General features: G+C 49.1%; 1 protein-coding gene across 2 annotated transcripts in view; it reads right to left on the minus strand.

The window, feature by feature from the left end:
• LOC133354320 (ras-related protein Rab-27A-like) overlaps positions 1-8,027 on the minus strand; it is a 78,801-nt gene extending 70,774 nt beyond the window's left edge. The window contains exon 1 of one of the 2 annotated variants that reach the window (XM_061571269.1): positions 7,886-8,027. The gene's annotated coding sequence lies outside the window, so the exon portion shown is untranslated. The remainder of the gene's footprint in view (positions 1-7,885) is intronic. The other variant, XM_061571192.1, reaches the window with a different exon arrangement.
• Positions 8,028-24,303: the final 16,276 nt, after the last annotated feature.

Consider the following 24,303-nt stretch of genomic DNA (forward strand, 5'->3'; position numbering starts at 1 on the left):
CATCTTATTGGTTCTTTCGGTAAAGTCACGTAGAAGGGAAATAATAAAATAATAAAAATAAAACATAATAAAATACAATTTTCACGACGTTTCGGCCACAACGCAAGCAGCCGTCCTCAGGTGAAGAACAGGTCTGTCGGAAAGACAGCGTCTGAATGAAACACCACCAGGCTTGGCAGCGTATATTTAAGCTGGGTTGGAGGGGGAAGGGCGCCTTGACAAAGGAATTTACATATCAACATAGGAATTTAGCATATTTATGGAAATGCAGATATTGGATTAGTCACTACTTGTGGAATGCGTAGGAGGTGGGCGGGTGGTTTCAAATTTCCACTCGGCCCCCTTCACGACGTCGCGATGGAAGAACACATTCCCGGCACGCCCCGGACTTCCCGTAACGAGGCTGGTGACAGGAGCGGTGGCGCAGCAGTTAGCCCAGCAAACCACGTCCCGGATTTGAACTCGGGTGGCACCGTGGGACTGGGGGGGGTTCACTGTGCCGCAACTCCCCGCAAGGCTCCCCCCCCCCCCCCGTCCTGTGCCGTTCTTTAAAGCCGCGTGGTGCCAAATCCGTTCCCTGCTCCGCTGTTTCGCGTTCCGCTGTTTCGCGTTCCGCGGGTCTGTCCAAGGGGCCGAAGTCAATCACGGGGAGTGGAAGCGCCGAGTGTTTTGATCGTGATGAGATTCATGCCGAGGAGAGTGATTATCATTATTATTATTGTTACGTAAGAATCTTTTTCTGGTAATAAAACAGCTGTGTTAAGATCTTCTTGGTTCTTTCGGTAAAGTCGCGTAGAAGGGAAGTAATACAATAATAATAAAATAATAATAAAATAATAAACATTAAACAGAATGAAATTATTTTGTCAAGACGCTCTTCGCCCTCCATCCCAGCATAAATAGTCGCTCCAAGCCTGGGGCGTTGCCATTCAGACTCTGTCTACTTGACAGACCTGTTCTTCACCTGAGGACGGCTGCTTGCGTTGTGGCCGAAACGTCGTGAGAATTATTTTATTATGTTTTATTTTTATTATTTTATTACTTCCCTTCTACGTGATGACTTTACCGAAAGAACCAAGAAGATGAATCCCTGCAGTCACGAAAGCTTTAAATCGAAAGATAATTATTTTATTAAGTTTTTTAATTATTTTATTATTTCCCTTCTACGTGACTTTACCGAAAGAACCAAGAAGATGAATCCCTGCAGTCACGAAAGCTTTAAATCGAAACTGTGTTAAGATGTTAAAAAACCAAACTGAAACCTTTTCTGCAAGGAATTATGTTAGCATCAACCACACATGCTTGTGGTGAGCATGCAAACAAAAAAAACATGCACTTATTATAAGATATGTATTTGTCTTTTAAACTGATTGGTCCACAGCTTTCTTTAGAGCCGAGTCTCAACAGTGTTAGACCAGAGGACGTGGAAATGCACAGCAGTTAGCAAAATACTCTAAAACTCGTGACGTTGATGCTAAAATGTGGGGGGAGGAGGAAACGGAGGTGGGCCTGGAGAAAAATCTACGCGACCATGGGGAGAGAAAAAGACACGCAAACTCCAAGTATACAGCAGCAGGCGTCAGGGTCGGGATCGAACCCACGACCTCCTGTATACCAGGCGAGGTAGTTAACAACTCCTAGCCACCGTGATGATGATGATGAGAGAGAGAGACACGCAAACTCCAAATATACAGCAGCAGGCGTCAGGGTCTGGATCGAACCCACGACCTCCTGCACACCAGGCGAGGTAGTTAACATCTCCTAGCCACCGTGATGATGATGAGAGAGAGAGAGACACGCAAACTCCAAGTATACAGCAGCAGGCGTCAGGGTCGAGATCGAACCCACGACCTCCTGTATACCAGGCGAGGTAGTTAACAACTCCTAGCCACCGTGATGATGATGATGAGAGAGAGAGACACGCAAACTCCAAATATACAGCAGCAGGCGTCAGGGTCTGGATCGAACCCACGACCTCCTGCACACCAGGCGAGGTAGTTAACATCTCCTAGCCACCGTGATGATGATGAGAGAGAGAGAGACACGCAAACTCCAAGTATACAGCAGCAGGCGTCAGGGTCGAGATCGAACCCACGACCTCCTGTATACCAGGCGAGGTAGTTAACAACTCCTAGCCACCGTGATGATGATGATGAGAGAGAGAGACACGCAAACTCCAAATATACAGCAGCAGGCGTCAGGGTCTGGATCGAACCCACGACCTCCTGCACACCAGGCGATGTAGTTAACATCTCCTAGCCACCGTGATGATGATGAGAGAGAGAGAGAGAGACACGCAAACTCCAAATATACAGCAGCAGGCCTCGTCAGTAGATAAGAGTCCATGAAATGGCATCTCTGTGTGTCGCGTTGGCTGCGGGAATTATGTTTCTTTCACCGACACCTGGGACCGCTAAGCACGTGTGCTGAACTTCGTTCGCACCGTACGTAGCCAACTTGACGGGGGAATGATAACTGACCTCTCATAAACTCTCAATGCATTAATTCTAGATTTGAAGCTTTCGTGACTGCAAAGATTCATATTCTTAGGTTTTTTCGGTAAAGTCACGTAGAAGGGAAATAATAAAATAATAAAAATAAAACATAATAAAATAAAATAATTCTCACGACGTTTCGGCTACAACGCAAGCAGCCGTCTTCAGCTGAAGACGATGCGAGCAAAAGACGGCTGCTTGCGTTGTAGCCGAAACGTCGTGAGAATTATTTTATTTTATTATGTTTTATTTTTATTATTTTATCACTTCCCTTCTACGTGACTTTACCGAAAGAACCAAGAAGATTAAAAAGTAAAATAAAATAAAAATCACGACGTTTCGGAGGCAACACAAGCTTCCGTCTTCAGGTGGTATCGTCACAGCCACGACAGCTGTATCAAGTAAATGCATTCCATGTGGACCTCCCCTCCCTCCTCCCCACCCACCCACGCACTCTAAACCTTCACCTCTCCACAACTGACCCTCCCTCCTCCCCACCCACCCACGCACTCTAAACCTTCACCTCTCCACAACTGACCCTCCCTCCTCCCCACCCACCCACGCACTCTAAACCTTCACCTCTCCACAACTGACCCTCCCTCCTCCCCACCCACCCACGCACTCTAAACCTTCACCTCTCCACAACTGACCCTCCCTCCTCCCCACCCACCCACGCACTCTAAACCTTCACCTCTCCACAACTGACCCTCCCGACCCTTTCCCCGTCTTACGCAGCCGGCCAGCGACGGACACTTAAGGCACAAAGTGCATCCTTTCAATAATGCATTCGGCGGCATCACCACGGCGCTTATTACTAATGCTACACAGTAAAGACAAAGATCCCCCGTGTAGCCTGTAACAGACTGTCGGGGCAAGTGCTGTTAGCGAGCAGCAGCTATGAAAGCCGGCACGGTGGCACACGAGGGGGTGGTGAGTGGACAGAACCACGCCGGTGGCGACGTTTTTTACGCGCCGCACCAGGTACTCATTTGAGGTCGAGTCGACCTAGGGGAGGCCCAGGACCGATTCGGATAATCGCAAGGTTCGTAGCACAGCAGCGCTAACCGCTACACCATTTCCGGGACGTCAAACTTGACCGGTTCCACGCTGCAAGCATGCACCTACAGACAAGTGACATCGACATCTCTGTAGCAACGCAGCTTTTGTCTCCGTTGAGGGATTTTGTGGCGGGACAGCGAGACCAGTTTGGAGGCTTTTGAAAGGGCAGCCTTAGATGTGACAGGTGTCTCTCTCGGTCACGATCTTCAGAAGAAACGCAAAACATTTGTAGATGAGAGCTCGGAGCCAGGTGTGACACTTGAGGGGAGGGAGAAATTCAAAATAGAAACATTTAATGTGGTCATTGAAAAGCGAGTGGCGTGCCTGGAACATCGCTTGGACGCTTACAAGCGTTTGACAAGTCTCTTTGGAGTTCTATTTATGTCCGACCAGGTGTCTAACAGTGATGTCATGGTGGGAAAAGGTAAAACGTACTCTTCGCTACATATCCATCAGAGCTAGACATGAACTTTGCCAACGAATTCCAGATTTGAAGCTTTCCTTGTGATGTCTGTCTGCTTGTATGTCTGTCTATAGTTTTCTGGTTAGATTTTTGTTGCTATTTCTTTTATGCCTGATGATGATGATGATTGCTTGTGTTGCAATCGAAACGTCGTAATATGCTATTATTTAATTTATTATTTTATCTTTAGACGTGACTTAACCGAAAGAACCAAAGAATCATTCCTGCAGTCACGAAAACTCCAAATTTAGAAGGATTCATACTCTTAGGTTTTTTTCGGTAAAATCACGTAGGTAAAAATAAATAAATAAAAATAATAGAAATAAAATAATAAATCACGACGTTTCGGAGGCAACACAAGTCTCTGTCATCAGGTGGGACCGTCACAGCCAGATTTGTTGATACTCCGACTGATGCTCCTGCTGTTGTGAAGTGACTCATGCAGCCAGCTATGGCTGCAGAGTTTGGTGGAAGTATATGTTGTTGACGTAGTTTATTGTGAAAATACGGTCACAGTTCCTATGACCTGCACTGTTTCATTGCTTTCATGGCTTTATTTTGGTGATTTTCGAAAAGCTTTTTGGTTTGGCCATGTTTGTTTGTTGTAGTACAGAGTTAGACTGATGGCCTTAATCTAAGTTGTCTTGTGGTTGTTGTTGTTGTTGTTGTTTGACTTGCATTCCACTGGGATTTTTGCACACAGCGTTGGTGTACGGTGCTTTTTCTGCAATATTTTGCCGTCTTTTCTTGGATTTTCTGTTTGCACATACAGTAGTCACTTTAAGATGTATGCTTGTTCATGTTTTAGTTTTATATTTGTTGCGGTTGCACCTGATTCAAGATCCGAATGGCTCACAGGGCTATACCTAATACATGAACTTGAATTTGAAAGTAAAGTGACGTCGAAGGGAAGTAATAAAATAATAAAAATAAAACATAATAAAATAATTCTCACGACGTTTCGGCCACAACGCAAGCAGCCTCGACAGACCTGGTTTCACCTGAGGACGGCTGCTTGCGTTGTGGCCGAAACGTCGTGAGAATTAATTTATTGTTTTATTTTTATAATTTTTTTGTTTCCCTTCTACGTGACTTTACCGAAAGAACCAAGAAGATGAATCCCTGCAGTCACGAAAGCTTTAAATCGAAATTGAACTTGAAACTTTACTGTATTAATACAGTTAATATATATTATTGTTTATTTATTTTCCCCTACGTGGCTTTACCGAAAAAACCTAACAGTTTGCCAACGAACTCATCCAATTCTCAAGTCTTCCACGTCCGACTCCGATGGGTGAGAAGTGCCCAACGAAATTGCTTGAGACGTTGCAGGCACTTAATCTGCTAGTCATTGTACCCCCAATGCGTTCGTGGCACTTGGCATGTTTATAACTTTGCCAGTGACAAACTACCGGGGTGAGCGCACATTTTCCCTCCGAGGCAGAATAATAATAAAAATGAGCTGCGGAGTAGCGTGTTGCCAAAAACGTCTCGGCGAATATTGTCACTCATGTCAATAGAGTCAGAACTTATCAGACAGCTACATGTTGACGATCTAGTGGATGGTTTTTCGAGGAGGAAAGCAAGAAAGACACCAATATAAAACAGCAGCAGTGAGTAGAGACTGTCATCACCACCACCACGTGACACACACACACACAGCAGTGGGTAGAGACTGTCATCACCACCACCACGTGACACACACACACACAGCAGTGGGTAGAGACTGTCATCACCATCACCACGTGACACACACACACACACAGCAGTGGGTAGAGACTGTCATCACCACCACCACGTGACACACACACACACAGCAGTGGGTAGAGACTGTCATCACCATCACCACGTGACACACACACACACAGCAGTGGGTAGAGACTGTCATCACCACCACCACATGCCACACACACACACAGCAGTGGGTAGAGACTGTCATCACCATCACCACGTGACACACACACACACAGCAGTGGGTAGAGACTGTCATCACCACCACCACGTGACACACACACACACAGCAGTGGGTAGAGACTGTCATCACCATCACCACGTGACACACACACACACACAGCAGTGGGTAGAGACTGTCATCACCACCACCACGTGACACACACACACACACAGCAGTGGGTAGAGACTGTCATCACCATCACCACGTGACACACACACACACACAGCAGTGGGTAGAGACTGTCATCACCACCACCACGTGACACACACACACACACAGCATTGGGTAGAGACTGTCATCACCACCACCACGTGACACACACACACACACAGCAGTGGGTAGAGACTGTCATCACCATCACCACGTGACACACACACACACACACAGCAGTGGGTAGAGACTGTCATCACCACCACCACGTGACACACACACACACAGCAGTGGGTAGAGACTGTCATCACCACCACCACGTGACACACACACACACAGCAGTGGGTAGAGACTGTCATCACCATCACCACGTGACACACACACACACAGCAGTGGGTAGAGACTGTCATCACCATCACCACGTGACACACACACACACACAGCAGTGGGTAGAGACTGTCATCACCATCACCACGTGACACACACACACACAGCAGTGGGTAGAGACTGTCATCACCATCACCACGTGACACACACACACACAGCAGTGGGTAGAGACTGTCATCACCATCACCACGTGACACACACACACACACAGCAGTGGGTAGAGACTGTCATCACCATCACCACGTGACACACACACACACAGCAGTGGGTAGAGACTGTCATCACCATCCACCACGTGACACACACACCACACAGCAGTGGGTAGAGACTGTCATCACCACCACCACGTGACACACACACACACACAGCAGTGGGTAGAGACTGTCATCACCACCACCACGTGACCACACACACACACAGCAGTGGGTAGAGACTGTCATCACCACTCACCACGTGACACACACACACACACGCAGTGGGTAGAGACTGTCATCACCACCACCACGTGACACACACACACACAAGCAGTGGGTAGAGACTGTCATCACCACCACCACGTGACACACACACACACACAGCAGTGGGTAGAGACTGTCATCACCACCACCACGTGACACACACACACACAGCAGTGGGTAGAGACTGTCATCACCATCACCACGTGACACACACCACACACAGCCGTGGGTAGAGACTGTCATCACCATCACCACGTGACACACACACACACAGCAGTGTGTAGAGACTGTCATCACCACCACCACGTGACACACACACACACACAGCAGTGGGTAGAGACTGTCATCACCACCACCACGTGACACACACACACACAGCAGTGTGTAGAGACTGTCATCACCACCACCACGTGACACACACACACACACAGCAGTGGGTAGAGACTGTCATCACCACCACCACGTGACACACACACACACACACAGCAGTGGGTAGAGACTGTCATCACCACCACCACGTGACACCACACACACACAGCAGTGGGTAGAGACTGTCATCACCACCACCACGTGACACACACACACACACACAGCAGTGGGTAGAGACTGTCATCACCACCACCACGTGACACACACACACACAGCAGTGTGTAGAGACTGTCATCACCACCACCACGTGACACACACACACACACACAGCAGTGGGTAGAGACTGTCATCACCACCACCACGTGACACACACACACACACAGCAGTGGGTAGAGACTGTCATCACCACCACCACGTGACACACACACACACACACAGCAGTGGGTAGAGACTGTCATCACCACCACCACGTGACACACACACACACAGCAGCAGTGGGTAGAGACTGTCATCACCACCACCACGTGACACACACACACATCACCATTACCCCGTGAGAGTCGAGGCGCTATCAAGGAGGATGCGAGTCGCCGGCTCCCATCATCGTCTCGCTCCCGATGTCACCGCCGTAGACGCCATCCTGGCCTGCTGCTCATCACCATCATCCCCTCCATCCCCATCCCCTCCCCTCTCGATCCACAGAGCCTCCCTTCCTCCTGGTCCAGACCACCTCTCACCGATCCTGTCCCCCTGCTCTCCTTCGGAGCGATGGGACAGCCTCGCAGCCGGGCTGGGAGCGGGAGCAGAGGGAGGGAGCAGTGGAGAGGGGGAGCTGATTGGGAGCAATATCTGACAGCTCTCTCGCTCTCTGTCCCCTCTCACTCCCTCGTGTCCATCTCCAACCCTCTCCCTTGCTCCCCCCCTCCTCCTCCATCGTATCCTCCCCCTCCACCCCATCGCATCTCCCCCTCCACCCCCTCCTCCCCTTCTCCCCCCCCCATCCTCCCCGCATCTCCCCTCCCCCCCTCCCCCCATATCCCCTCCACCTTCCCCTCATCTCCCCTCCCCCCCCCTCGCATCCCCCCCTCCTCCCCCACTCCTCCCTCTCCTCCCCTTCCCCATTCTCCTCCCCCTCCACCCCGCATCTCCCCCTCCTCCCCATCTCTCCCCCCCACCGCATCTCCCCTCTCCCAGCTCCCCCCCACCCTGCCCCCGGGAGTCTCCATCATCCTCCCCACCGCTACCCTCCCTCGCTGACCACACAGCACGAACACAACACGATCATCACCACCATCATCACCACCACCATCATCACCACCACCATCATCACCACACCATCACCACACCACCATCACCACATCACCACCACCATCACCACCCCACCATCACCACATCATCACCACCATCACCACACCACCATCACCACCATCATCACCATCACTATACCATCACCACACCATCATCACCACCATCCTCGTCATCCTCAGCCATGATCGATCCACCGCTGGATGAACGCCGTGACCCCAACAGCATAATCATCTCACGGTCGGGCGACCGCGACGACCCGAGATGATTGTATCGCTCCGTCTCCGCGACGGACGTGAGATCTCGACAGGCAGATTCACAGTCAGGCAGATTCACAGTCAGGCAGATTCACAGTCAGGCAGATTCACAGTCAGGCAGAATCACAGACAGGCAGATTCACAGTCAGGCAGATTCACAGTCAGGCAGAATCACAGACAGGCAGATTCACAGTCAGGCAGAATCACAGACAGGCAGATTCACAGACAGGCAGAATCACAGTCAGGCAGATTCACAGTCAGGCAGAATCACAGACAGGCAGAATCACAGACAGGCAGAATCACAGTCAGGCAGAATCACAGTCAGGCAGAATCACAGTCAGGCAGAATCACAGTCAGGCAGATTCACAGTCAGGCAGATTCACAGTCAGGCAGAATCACAGTCGGGCAGAATCACAGTCAGGCAGAATCACAGTCAGGCAGAATCACAGTCAGGCAGAATCACAGTCAGGCAGATTCACAGTCAGGCAGATTCACAGTCAGGCAGAATCACAGTCAGGCAGAATCACAGTCAGGCAAATTCACAGTCAGGCAGAATCACAGACAGGCAGATTCACAGTCAGGCAGAATCACAGACAGGCAGATTCACAGTCAGGCAGAATCACAGACAGGCAGAATCACAGTCAGGCAGATTCACAGTCAGGCAGATTCACAGTCAGGCAAATTCACAGTCAGGCAAATTCACAGTCAGGCAGAATCACAGACAGGCAGAATCACAGTCAGGCAAATTCACAGTCAGGCAAATTCACAGTCAGGCAGAATCACAGACAGGCAGAATCACAGTCAGGCAGATTCACAGTCAGGCAGACTCACAGACAGGCAGAATCACAGACAGGTAGAATCACAGTCAGGCAGAATCACAGTCAGGCAGAATCACAGTCAGGCAGAATCACAGTCAGGCAGATTCACAGTCAGGCAGATTCACAGTCAGGCAGAATCACAGTCAGGCAGATTCACAGTCAGGCAGATTCACAGTCAGGCAGAATCACAGTCAGGCAGATTCACAGTCAGGCAGAGTCACAGTCAGGCAGATTCACAGTCAGGCAGATTCACAGTCAGGCAGAATCACAGTCAGGCAGATTCACAGTCAGGCAGATTCACAGTCAGGCAGATTCACAGTCAGGCAGATTCACAGTCAGGCAGAATCACAGTCAGGCAGAATCACAGTCAGGCAAATTCACAGTCAGGCAGAATCACAGTCAGGCAGATTAACAGTCAGGCAGAATCACAGTCAGGCAGAATCACAGACAGGCAGATTCACAGTCAGGCAGAATCACAGTCAGGCAGATTCACAGTCAGGCAGATTCACAGTCAGGCAGATTCACAGTCAGGCAGAGTCACAGTCAGGCAGATTAACAGTCAGGCAGAGTCACAGTCAGGCAGACTCACAGACAGGCAGAATCACAGTCAGGCAGAGTCACAGTCAGGCAGATTAACAGTCAGGCAGAGTCACAGTCAGGCAGACTCACAGACAGGCAGAATCACAGTCAGGCAGAGTCACAGTCAGGCAGAGTCACAGACAGGCAGAATCACAGTCAGGCAGAATCACAGTCAGGCAGAGTCACAGTCAGACAGAATCACAGTCAGGCAGATTCACAGTCAGGCAGAATCACAGTCAGGCAGAATCACAGACAGGCAGAATCACAGTCGGGCAGAATCACAGTCAGGCAGAGTCACAGTCAGGCAGATTCACAGTCAGGCAGAATCACAGTCAGGCAGATTCACAGTCAGGCAGAGTCACAGTCAGAATGTTTATTTACACTGAGTTATTCAGATGTTGGCCGTCACTCCGTTATTATTTTCGAATATCGCCCATCACCTCCATCACCTCCATCACCACCACCATCACCACCATCACCACCACCATCACCACCATCATCACCACCATCATCACCACCATCACCACCATCATCACCACCATCATCACCATCATCACCACCACCATCACCACCATCACCTCCATCACCACCACCATCACCTCCATCACCTCCATCACCACCACCATCACCTCCATCACCACCATCACCACCACCATCACCACCATCATCACCACCATCATCACCACCATCACCACCATCATCACCACCATCACCACCATCACCACCATCATCACCACCACCATCATCATCACCACCATCACCACCATCACCACCATCACCACCACCACCATCACCACCATCACCACCACCACCATCATCACCACCATCACCACCATCACCACCATCATCACCACCATCACCACCATCACCACCATCATCACCACCACCATCATCATCACCACCATCACCACCATCACCATCATCACCACCATCACCATCATCATCACCACCATCACCACCATCACCACCATCATCACCACCACCATCATCATCACCACCATCACCACCACCATCACCATCACCACCATCACCACCACCACCATCATCATCACCACCATCACCACCACCACCATCACCACCACCATCACCATCATCCCGTCCCAGCCACGACGCATCCTAAACACGCGTTGAGATTTGAGAAGAGGTTTTTTTTCCCCTTTTTTCTGGCAACAAAAAACACCTTTTACAAGGAATCACGTTTGCGTTAACCACAATACTTGCGGTCAGAATGCAAACAACGTACTCTGATAATAAATGCATTGTCGTTGAAATTGATTGGTCCACACCAGAGACAGCTTTCTTTTGAGCCTCGTCTCAAATCGGTGTTAGACCACCAGAAGACGCTCGCTCACCCCGAGCTCTCATTACTCTGATAGTCTACTCTTCGGTTTTATCGGTAAAGTCACGTAGGTAAAAAATAAAAAAATTATAATAGAAATAAAATAATAATAAATGAAAATAAATCTATTCAATCACGACGTTTCGGAGGCAACACAAGTCTCCGTCTTCAGGTGGGACCGTCACAGCTAGATTCACTGTATCAAATTTCGATTTAAAGCTTTCGTGACTGCAGGGATTCATCTTCTTGGTTCTTTCGGTAAAGTCACGTAGAATGGAAATAATAACATAATAGAAATAAAACATAATAAAATAATTCTCACGACGTTTCGGCCACAACGCAAGTAGCCGAGGACGGCTGCTTGCGTTGTGGCCGAAACGCCGTGAGAATTATTTTATTATGTTTTATTTTTATTATTTTATTATTTCCATTTTACTGCATCAAGTGAGTAAAAATCAAAGAGACAAGCTCTTAAATACAAATTAAGGGGAGGGGGGCTAATCTGAATGTGGTAGTCAGGGAATGGAACAGTGGGGGGGGGGGGGGGGGGGGCTAGAAGGGAGGGTACAATTGGTCAGAGGTCGCAACCGGGTACCCGATACCCGTACCCTACCCGATACCCGGCTACCCGTACCCGGCCGGGTACGGGTACGGGTAGCCGTTTGCGACCCTGGTGCGGCCGGGTACGGGTACGGGTAAGGAATCAAAACCCGTTTGCGACCAATGCTGTGAGGGCGGGCACAAGCCGGAGTGAGTAGGTTAAACGTTGAGTTTTATAAGGGCACCATGGGGTGACCAGCCCATCTCCACCCAGCCCCACCCCTCCCACCCCCCACTCAGCCCCACCCACCCCTCCCACCCCCCACCCAGCCCCACCCTCCCCACCCAGCCCCTCCCCACCCAGCCCCACCCCTCCCACCCCCCACCCAGGCCCTCCCCATCCCAGCCCCACCCTCCCCACCCAGCCCCTCCCCACCCTCCCCTCCCCACCCCAGCCCCACCCTCCCCACCCAGCCCCTCCCCACCCTTCCCTCCCCACCCCAGCCCCACCCTCCCACCCAGCCCCTCCCCACCCAGACCCTCCCCACCCAGCCCCTCCCTGCACGACGGACGGACGGACACAATAATCCCCTGTGGGCTGGTGTAACCAGGAGGTTCCTACCATTATAAAGTGCCCTATACATCTTCAAAATGTGAATCTTTATTTTCACACTGGAGGGATACGATGAGCTACAAAGCTCTTGTTCACACGTGCCCAGTCAGGGCCTGGGTCAGAAAGATACAACAACAAACCTGTCAACCCCTTCTCAGTGCCCTACCTTATCACAGACCACTTCAGACCGTATGGGTCACCCCGTGCCCCTTGTCAATCCCAACGTTCATCCCACAAAGTCACCATGTTTTTGTTTTTTGTTTGTTGCGGTTGCACCCGATTCAAGAGCCGAATGGCTCACAGGGCTACACCAAATGAATGAAACTGAAAAAAAACTGAGAAACCATCACAAGGAAGAAACACAAATAGACAAAAACTTTTGTTGATGCCCGTATTGAAACGGCTGTGTGCCGTATGGACCTGAAAACTCAATGTCCCTACACAAGAATACGGGGTAATACATCGTGATGGGTTCATAATCAACGTTTTAGGGTTTAGATCGCGTTATTTATAAATGTGTCGTAACCCTCCACCACCCGACACGGCCAATCAGTAAAAAAGTGTCACGTTGACAAAGACAAATATTTCACTGCTTTAGCCCAGCGGTGTGTTGAAGCCACAACATTTGATGGGTTGTCAGCTATACTACAACAACAAACGAAAACACGATATTAGTGTAAAATATAGGAATGATGAGCAATTAACTCGAAAGATACATTCTTTTTTAAATCCTTTATATTAAGTTCATTGGCTTGCGCGCTTACGACCGTCCAAATCTTTCGGTCGTTTTTTAACCCACTTCCCGTGATCCAATCGAGCTGACATTTTGCACACAGACTCGTTGTGCGTGACAATTAATTTTCGTGAAAATGTTTTTCCATAACTTTACACTTTTTAGGAATTTTTTTTTATTTAATTACCAATTACTTAATGGTGGCAGGCAATCATCTGACCCATAGGTGGCAGCCATCTCAAGCCAGAGGACGAGAGGACTCTAGCCGCCACGCATATAAAGGATTTATAGTGAAAAAAACTTTGTTTTTACGGGTTAATGTTTTTTTTATTTTACCAGGTGAAACTCGCTGCTAGCTTCTTTTTTAGAAGCGACCTGCCCACAAATGATAGCTCAACGAATTGGCTTATCGCGTGAACATTTATAGCAGCCAAAGAATCTGAACGAGTGTTTCGGACGCGTCGTTTTATTTATAACTCCATCTCCCCCCCCCCCCCTGGACACCCTTGCGGACGCATTCCAATCTTGAGCTGTCGTCCCGTTATTACTCTTGACCCATCGGCCATCATCATGATCACCACCATCATCATCATCGCCACGATCATCACCACCATCATCATCACTACCACCATCATCACCATTACTACCATCGTCATGATCATCACCATTATCACCACCACCATCATCATCATTACCACCATCATCACCATTACCACCATCATCACCACCATCATCATCATTACCATCGTCATGATCATCACCATTATCACCACCACCACATCATCATCATGATCATCACCATTATCATCACCACCACCATCACCACCATCACATGATCATCACCATTATCACCACCATCATCATTACCACCATCATCATGATCATCACCATTATCACCACCACCACCATCATCACCACCATAACCACCATCATCACCATCAGTAGTGTAGTAATGCACGCGCAGCTGATGAGAATCACGTGTGCAATGGAGTGACGCGCGCAGCTGATGAGAGTCACGTGTGCAATGGAGTGACGCACTCGCAGCTGATGAGAGTCACGTGTGCAATGGAGTGACGCGCGCGCAGCTGATGAGTCACGTGTGCTAATGGAGTGACGCACGCGCAGCTGATGAGAGTCACGTGTGCTAATGGAGTGACGCACCCGCAGCTGATGAGAGTCACGTGTGCAATGGAGTGACGCACGCGCAGCTGATGAGAGTCACGTGTGCAATGGAGTGACGCACGCACAGCTGATGAGAGTCACGTGTGCAATGGAGTGACGCACGCGCAGCTGATGAGAGTCACGTGTGCTAATGGAGTGCCGCACCCACAGCTGATGAGAGTCACGTGTGTTAATGGAGTGACGCACGCGCAGCTGATGAGAGTCACGTGTGCAATGGAGTGACGCGCGCAGCTGATGAGAGTCACGTGTGCAATGGAGTGACGCACGCACAGCTGATGAGAGTCACGTGTGTCAATGGAGTGACGCACGCGCAGCTGATGAGAGTCACGTGTGCAATGGAGTGACGCACGCACAGCTGATGAGAGTCACGTGTGCTAATGGAGTGACGCACTCGCAGCTGATGAGAGTCACGTGTGCAATGGAGTGACGCACCCGCAGCTGATGAGAGTCACGTGTGCAATGGAGTGACGCACGCGCAGCTGATGAGAGTCACGTGTGCAATAGAGTGACGCACTCGCAGCTGATGAAAGTCACGTGTGTTAATGGAGTGACGCACTCGCAGCTGATGAGAGTCACGTGTGTTAATGGAGTGACACACGCACAGCTGATGAGAGTCACGTGTGCAATGGAGTGACGCGCACGCAGCTGATGAGAGTCACGTGTGCAATGGAGTGACGCACGCGCAGCTGATGAGAGTCACGTGTGTTAATGGAGTGACGCACGCGCAGCTGATGAGAGTCACGTGTGTTAATGGAGTGACGCACTCGCAGCTGATGAGAGTCACGTGTGTTAATGGAGTGACACACGCGCAGCTGATGAGAGTCACGTGTGCAATGGAGTGACGCGCACGCAGCTGATGAGAGTCACGTGTGCAATGGAGTGACGCACGCGCAGCTGATGAGAGTCACGTGTGTTAATGGAGTGACGCACGCGCAGCTGATGAGAGTCACGTGTGCTAATGGAGTGACGCACTCGCAGCTGATGAGAGTCACGTGTGCAATGGAGTGACGCACGCGCAGCTGATGAGAGTCACGTGTGCAATGGAGTGACGCACCCGCAGCTGATGAGAGTCACGTGTGCAATGGAGTGACGCACTCGCAGCTGATGAGAGTCACGTGTGCAATGGAGTGACGCACTCGCAGCTGATGAGAGTCACGTGTGCAATGGAGTGACGCACCCGCAGCTGATGAGAGGCACGTGTGCAATGGAGTGACGCGCGCAGCTGATGAGAGTCACGTGTGCAATGGAGTGACGCACGCGCAGCTGATGAGAGTCACGTGTGTTAATGGAGTGACGCACTCGCAGCTGATGAGAGTCACGTGTGTTAATGGAGTGACGCACCCGCAGCTGATGAGAGTCACGTGTGTTAATGGAGTGACGCACGCACAGCTGATGAGAGTCACGTGTGCAATAGAGTGACGCACGCACAGCTGATGAGAGTCACGTGTGCAATGGAGTGACGCACGCGCACCTGATGAGAGTCACGTGTGCAATGGAGTGACGCACGCGCAGCTGATGAGATGCGCCTGTGTGCTGGCTGCTGATTGGCTGTCGAGCGGGTCCTGGAAGGTGGGCGGAGTCTAGCTGGGGGTATAAAAGCCGCGTGCGGGAGTGCACGAGCGTCTTCTGCGTGTGTTTTGGGGCCGTCCATAAATGACGTCACGCACCTAGGAGGGAGGGGGGGGTGTTTTAGAAATGTGACGTCACGCACCGAAAGTTCATTGATTAGGTGCAGCCCTGTGAGCCATTCGGCTCTTGAATCGGGTGCAACCGCAACAAACAAAAACATGAACAAAAAAATAACAAAGTGAATATGTGACTGAGTATTTGCTAAGAAGTGGAGTTTGTCTTTGTATCATCCGTGTAAAGGGCTCGATAATTGATGTGCAGCGTTGCGGGATGCAATCGCGTGAATGACGCTCTATAAAATGACATCATTATTGTTCCGATTTAAAGCTTTCGTGACTGCAGGGATTCATCTTCTTGGTTCTTTCGGTAAAGTCACGTAGAAGGGAAGCAATAAAATAATAAAAATAAAACATAATATAATAAAATAATATAATATAATAATATAATAATATAATAAAATAATAATATTTTATTTTATTATGTTTTATTTTTATTATTTTATTGCTTCCCTTCTACGTGACTTTACCTAAAGAACCAAGAAGATGAATCCCTGCAGTCACGAAAGCTTCAAATCGAAATTATTATTGTTGTTGTGAGTCGTCGTGCAGTGCGCTAACCACTGCGCCACCGCTCCCAACTCTACCCTAAGCCCCTCCCACACACCGCAGATGGCTCCGCCCCCTTTCATATTAGACTCCACCCCCTTCTCGTCTGGCTCCGCCCACTCGAGTCACTACCCCGCCTACCCCTCCCCTCCAATTATTCTTTGGTTTTCTTGGTTCTTTCGGTAAAGTCACGTAGAAGGAAAATAATAAAATAATACAAATAATTTAATAATTCTCACGACGTTTCGGCCTTCTCCACAGACCTGTTCTCCACCTGAAGACGGCTGCTTGCGTTGTGGCCGAAACGTCGTGAGAATTATTTTATTATGTTTTATTTTTATTATTTTATTATTTTCTTTCTACGTGACTTTACCGAAAGAACCGCCTACTCCTGGCCACGCCCCTCTCCTGGCCACGCCTACTCCTGGCCACGCCTACTCCTGGCCACGTCTACTCCTGGCCACCCCCCTCTTCTGGCCACGCCTACTCCTGGCCACGCCCACTCCTGGCCACGCCCACTCTCCTGGCCACGCCTACTCCTGGCCCCGCCTACTCCTGGCCCCGCCTACTCCTGGCCACGCCCCTCTCCTGACCACGCCTACTCCTGGCCACGCCTACTCCTGTCCACGCCCCTCTCCTGGCCACGCCCCTCTCCTGGCCACGCCCCTTCCCTGGCCACGCCCCCCTCCTCTTCGCCCCGCCCCCACCCCTCCGTCTATAAAAGGGTGGCTATAGCCCCCGGACCCATTTGGCTCTGCGCGACACCAAATCTGAACGGCCGCTGCCTTGAGCGCGAAATTCACCGGTAGGTCTAGGGGTTTCACCAACACGTCTGTTCGCTTGTAAAAAAAACTTTTTTTTTTATGAAACTATATATTTACTTTTATATTTAAAGCTGTTTCATTAATGAGAGCAAAACAACAAGAAAAAAAATCAATAAAAAATAAAAAAAAATTTCCTTCTATTAATGTAATCAGCTTGTGTGCGCGCGCGAGAGCGAGAGAAACAGAATAAAACATCGTTAAAACATTTAAAAGGTATACAATGTCGATTTAAAGCTTTCGTGACTGCAGGGATTCATCTTCTTGGTTCTTTCGGTAAAGTCACGTAGAAGGGAAATAATAAAATAATAAAAATAAAACAAAATAATTCTCACGACGTTTCGTGAGAATTATTCTAAACCTGAGGACGGCTGCTTGCGTTGCGGCCGAAACGTCGTGAAAATAATTTCATCATGTTTTATTTTTATTATTTTATTATTTCCTTTCTACGTGACTTTACCGAAAGAACCAAGAAGAGGTACACAATGGTCTAACGAAGTTTATTGTCGCTTTGACAGAATGTCTTTCTTGTGCGTGTAAATGGGGGGGGGGGGCAGAGGAGGTTAAAGGTACAGCCCTGCAAGTGCCTACCTCACGCCACCGCTCGCGAATTGCCCCCCTCCGCTAGACCACAATGGAAATAACTTTTTCGAAAGAAAAAAAATCCCGAGCCGTTTTTTTGTTCACCGATGGAACGATGGATGGACTTGGCCCCGTCGTAACAACGTGGAATGACACGCCGGGGGGCGATCAGTTGACCGGCCACATTCAAATTTTGTGGACCGAGTGGTTTGGAGTAACGCGTTACAAACTACGCAGTAATGTAATCGGATTACATAGCGGGAACCCGTACTACTGTGCAAGTTACATTACAGATGCTTGCCATGAGGTTATTATCTTGATATATAAGATGTTTTAAGGACTATAATTGTTTGACTACTATGCACGAATTCAATTGATACAACACAGACGCCGTACGGACACACACGCACACACAAAGACAAAGATCCCCCGTATAGCGTCAACAGACTGTCGGGGCAAGTGCTGTTGGCGAGTAGCACCTATGAAGGTCGGAACGGCGCACGAGGTGGATGGGTGGCCAGCACCACGCGCGACCGCCTTTGTCTCCCCCGAGTGGCGATGTTTACTACACACCGCAACGGGGTTCTCATTTGAGGCCGAGTCGACCTAGGGGAGGGTCCAGGTACCGGTTCTGTTGGCCGTGAGCGGGGAATCGAACTCGGGTCGTCAGGTTCGTAGCGCGAACCGCTCCACAATCACATCGACACACGGACTCGTACACACGGCCGCACAAAGACACTCAAACATGCAGACGCATCAACAGGCACACACACAGACACTCACTGACTCACACAAACTAATCAGACACGATGTTGCAAGACAGATAACATGCGTACAGACGCACGTGTACGCACGTTCACAAGCGTAGGACACGCACAACACCACACACGGACATGCGTACACTTTGTTACACCCCTTGAACACACAGTCTTGTACACACACTCATCAACGTATGAAGACAAAGATCACCCGTATAGCCTCAACAGACTGTTGAGCAACACGCCCGGTCGCCTTTGTCTCCCTCGTGCCGATAGTCACACACCACACCAGCTACTTATTTGAGGCTGAATTGACACACTTTCGAATGCACACGCGCACATCAACACAGATACATACACAAAGACAATGATTCCCCGTATAGCCTTGGCAGACTGTAGGGGCAAGTGCTATTAGCGAGCACATACACACACACCCACACACTCTATCACACACCAACATATAACAAACACGTGCCATCAATACACGAAACACGTAACAGCAAACACACACACTCACACCATTGGAAACTAATTTGCCAGTAAAAATATGATAATTGTTTTTTTTTACCCTTCTAACTGGCAACAAAACTGACACCTTTTTCTACAAGGAGTCATGTTTACATAGACCGCAATACCTGCAGTCATAATGCAAACAAAAAACACAACTGTCAAAGACAGTGCATACATTATCAGTTATGTTGTTTTTTGTTTGCATTACGACTGCGGGTATTGTGGTCTATGTAAACATGACTCCTTGTAAAAAAAAGGTGTCAGTTTTGTTGCCAGATAGAAGGTTAAAAAACCAATTATCACACACACACACTTTCAGTACGCTTACACGGACCCTGTATAAGCGCCCTTTAGCACGCTCATAAATAATTTAATTAGTCAAACGTCGTATTTTTAACCTGTCCAGGAATAGGCGGCGGTCAGGCGCCGGCTCCGTCCTTGCCTCGGTCAAACCCATGGGTTGGACCCTTAAAGGATCGTGTCCTAATAGGGTCTTCGTGCAGGAGCTAGCCCCTAACAGTCACCGCAGGAGGGCACGTGTGCTACCTACTACATCCGATGGCCGCTGTTTCATGTCATTGCCTGTGGTAGTGTTGTTGTTGCTGCTGCTGCAATTGCCACGACTATTCTCTGTCCGTATGTTGAACTTATTTGGCTCGGTACGTAGCAGAGGTCGCAAACGGGTTTTGATTCCTTACCCGTACCCGGCCGCACCAGGGTCGCAAACGGGTACCCGTACCCGGCCGTACCCGTACCCTACCCGTACCCTACCCGTACCCGGCCTCTTGATATGCAAATTATTTTGTCAAGGCGCTCTTCCCCCGCCGACCCAGCTTAAATATACGCTGCCAAGCCTGGTGGTGTTTCATTCACACGCTGTCTTTCCGACAGACCTGTTCTTCACCTGAGGACGGTTGCTTGCGTTGTGGCCGAAACGTCGTGAGAATTATTTTATTATGTTTTATTTTTATTATTTTATTATTTCCCTACTACGTGACTTTACCGAAAGAACCAAGAAGATTTATTTATTTGGTGTAGCCCTGTGAGCCATTCGGCTCTTGAATCGGGTGCAACCGCAACAAACAAACAAACGTGAACAAGAAAACATCTTAAAGTGACTGTGACTAAGTGCAAACAGAAAATCAAAGAAAAGACAGCAAAGTATCGTGAAGGACTTAGCGAGGAGCCTAGAGCGGTGGTCTTCACTCTTTTTCAGTGGCAGCAGCGGCAGCGGCGAGGGGGAGGGAGAGACACTTTGGCCGATGGGACATCGTCAGTAGCGCGTGGGTGCCCGGCACACCACATCAAGCCACCGTAGGGGGTGGGAGGGGTTGTAACAGCAGCACAACGATGATGATGTGGAAGGAGGGGTGTTTGTCACATTTGTGTATCGCCGAGCCAGTAGCGGCTCCTGCAAAATCTCTCGGGGGGGGGGGGGGGGGGGGGGGGCAAATGTCTGGATGATTGATAAGGATAAGGTTCACCCATGCAATGGATACATTAACAGCTTAAGCATGTAAAGGCAACTTCACTTATTTAATATTAATGAAAAATAAAGTGACTCTTGGCATACATCTCCTTGTTTGTTTCTATACTCACTATTATTACAATCCACTCAAGTTTCTTTTATTAAAGATTCCACTAGGTGGCGACAACTAATATTGTTGACTGAAACGTGCTTACATATGATGACGTAAGCACGTTAGTGCGAGCCCTCCCGGAAGCCATAGAGAATGCATTGCAGCGCCCGCCGTTCGAAAAAAAGCATCTTTGAATGTAAGTCTATGGGAACACTCTGGGCGATTCTCAGCCGGAGTGAAATCGCCCAAAAAGAGGCGGTACTCCACAGAACGTGACATGACGCTGATTAGACTATATCCAGAGGCACAGTAACGGCTGAGATTGGTGGTGCGTCGCCCAATCGCCCTGATGAAGAACCCGCCCCTGCGTCGAATGCGGGATGGGGCATGTCAGGGGACCACCAGCTGGCCGTGGGTCGTTACATTGAAGAAGGACCACTGGGTTAGGCCAGCAATGAGACAAAGAGCTTGCGAGAACAACAGCTGATCATGATTTGTAAGGCTTCACAGCGAGCCATGGGAAGCATGAATTCAGTGGAAATAAAGTTGACGATTGGGGGGAGAAAGGTGATGAGATATGGATAAAATTTAAATATTCGTGGGAGGAGGTTATAGGTTTTTGTTTGACCATGTAAGGCCCACTGAGCTATATAGCCCGCTTTTGGAAGCGACCTAAACACAAATTATAGCGCGATGAAGTGGCTTATCACGTGGAAAGGAACAGCAGTCATATACTCTAAACGTGCTTCTAAATGTGGATGGAAAAACTGGAGGGCCTGGAGAAAAATCAATGCGACCACGTGGAGAGAGAGACACGCAAACTCGAAATATACAGCAGCAGGCATCAGGGTCGGGATTGAAACCCACGACCTCCTGTGAACCAGGCGAGGTAGTTAACATCTCACAGCCACCGTGATGATGATGAGGGAGAGAGAGACACACAAACTCCAAATATACAGCAGCAGGCGTCAGGGTCGGGATTGAACCCACGACCTCCTGCACACCAGGCAAGGTAGCTGACATCTCCCAGCCACCGTGATGATGATAGCGAGACACGCAAACTCGAAATATACAGCAGGCGTCATGGTCGGGATCTAACCTACGACCACCTGTATACCAGGCGAGGTAGTTCACATCTCGCCACCGTCAGATATCTATGGCAAGCAATCGTATATATCCGAATGATGCTGAGAGAATATCACACCTGTTAACCCATCACGGTTTATCCCTAATTCTGGTACAGGGAAATTGAGTTTTAAGTCCATACGGCGTACTGCCGTTTCACTACGGATACGAAACATTGTATCTATTTGTTTGTGTTTGTCCCTTCTGATGGTGACTTTGTAGGATGAACTTTGAGATGTATAAGGGGCACGGGGTGACCAATAAGGTCTGAGTTGGTCTGGGGGCGTCTCCGAGAAACCCCGTGTCTCATCTCAACACATCTGAAAGTGGACCCCCCCCACGCCCCCCTCCCTTCCCCAGTAGCGTGTCCGGTTTGCTTCTACGTTTGGAATTACAGTATTCCCTTTCGAATGGTCTTCACAGCTATCGTGCTGTGACGGTTCTTCACCTGAAGACGGAAGCTTGTGTTGCCTCCGAAATGTCGTGAGAATTATTTGATTGGTTTATTTTTATTATTCTATTATTTCCCTTCTACGTGACTTTACCGAAAGAACCAAGAACATGAATCCCTGCAGTCACGAAAGCTTTAAATCGAATTTTTATTATGTTTTATTTTTAGTATTTTATTATTTCCCTTCTACGTGACTTTACCGAAAGAACCAAGAAGATGAATCCCTGCAGTCACGAAAGAAGCTTTAAATCGAAACGAAACAAAGTGTTACGTGCGAGCCTTGAAGTTGGCGCACTATTTTTAGTCGGGGGGGGGGCGCTGTGCCCTGTTCGGAATGCACTCGTGGAGGGATTCCTGAGTGATCCGTCCCCTGATTGGGGAGCGCTCCTGATTGGTCGAGACGACCTAGAACAGCGTGCACACGCACGTGCACATTTTTTAAATCCTTTATATTAAGTTCGCTTGCTTGCGTGCTTGCTTGCTTACGACCGTGCAAATCTTTCGGTCGTTTTTTAACCCACTTCCCGTGATCCAATCGAGCTGACATTTTGCACACAGACTCGTTGTGCGAGACAATTAATGTTCGTGAAATTTTTTTTCCAAAATTTTACACTGTTTAGGGAAAACAAATTAAATATTTAATTACCAATTGTTTAATACTGGCAGACAATCATCTGACCCATAGGTGGCAGCCACCTCAAGCCAGAGGACGAGAGGACTCTAGCCGCCAGGCATATAAAGGATTTATAGTGAAAAACTTTGTTTTTACTGGTTATACTTATTTGTTACTGCCACCTCCATGTCCACTGCTGGATGATGAACGCCACCACATGTTTGTGTGTCAGTCACGAGGGTTGTTTGGCTGGCCATACTTCACCACGCCAACGAGTGGTGCAGGGAGACAAGCTCAATGGCTGGTTAGGATATCGCCTTGCCACTGATGTTAAACGTTGCCAGGAATATGACTGGAAAAGAGTCACTGGGTATGTAGGGCACTAGGCTAACTGACCACTGCGCCATGATTCTCTACCCCACCACGGACGTATTGACTCGTCTGATTTTTCGATACGTACATTAGATGTTCTCATGTAATATCATACCTGTCAATCCGTACGGTTTACCCGTATTTTTGTACAGGGAAATTGAGTTTTCAGTTCAGTTTCATTTATTTGGTACGAGCCGCCTTTGTCTCCCCAGTGGCGATGTTCACACAGCAGAGCAGTTACTCGTTTGATGCTGAGTCGACCTAGGGGAGGCACAGGACCGGTAAAAAATAATCGTCACCGATGGTGGCCGTGAGCGGGAATAGAACTCGGGTCGCCGGGTTCGTAGCGCAGCGTAGCGCTACCCGCTACACTACAACGCGTCACGTTTCCACGTGCGCGGGTCACGTGACAGATGTGACGTCACAGCTCACTTGCCGTGCAAAAAATAAATGCATTATTGAGCTCCCCCCCACCCCCAAAAAAAGTGTTTTTATAATTGTTGCATGGTGTACAGTCTGGAAAGTACCCACATGGCAAATTTCAAGTTTGTTGCAT

This window comes from Lethenteron reissneri, chromosome 1 (assembly GCF_015708825.2).
Source record: "Lethenteron reissneri isolate LAM-NWPU_2019-01 chromosome 1, ASM1570882v1, whole genome shotgun sequence".
NCBI classification, from domain to species: domain Eukaryota; kingdom Metazoa; phylum Chordata; class Hyperoartia; order Petromyzontiformes; family Petromyzontidae; genus Lethenteron; species Lethenteron reissneri.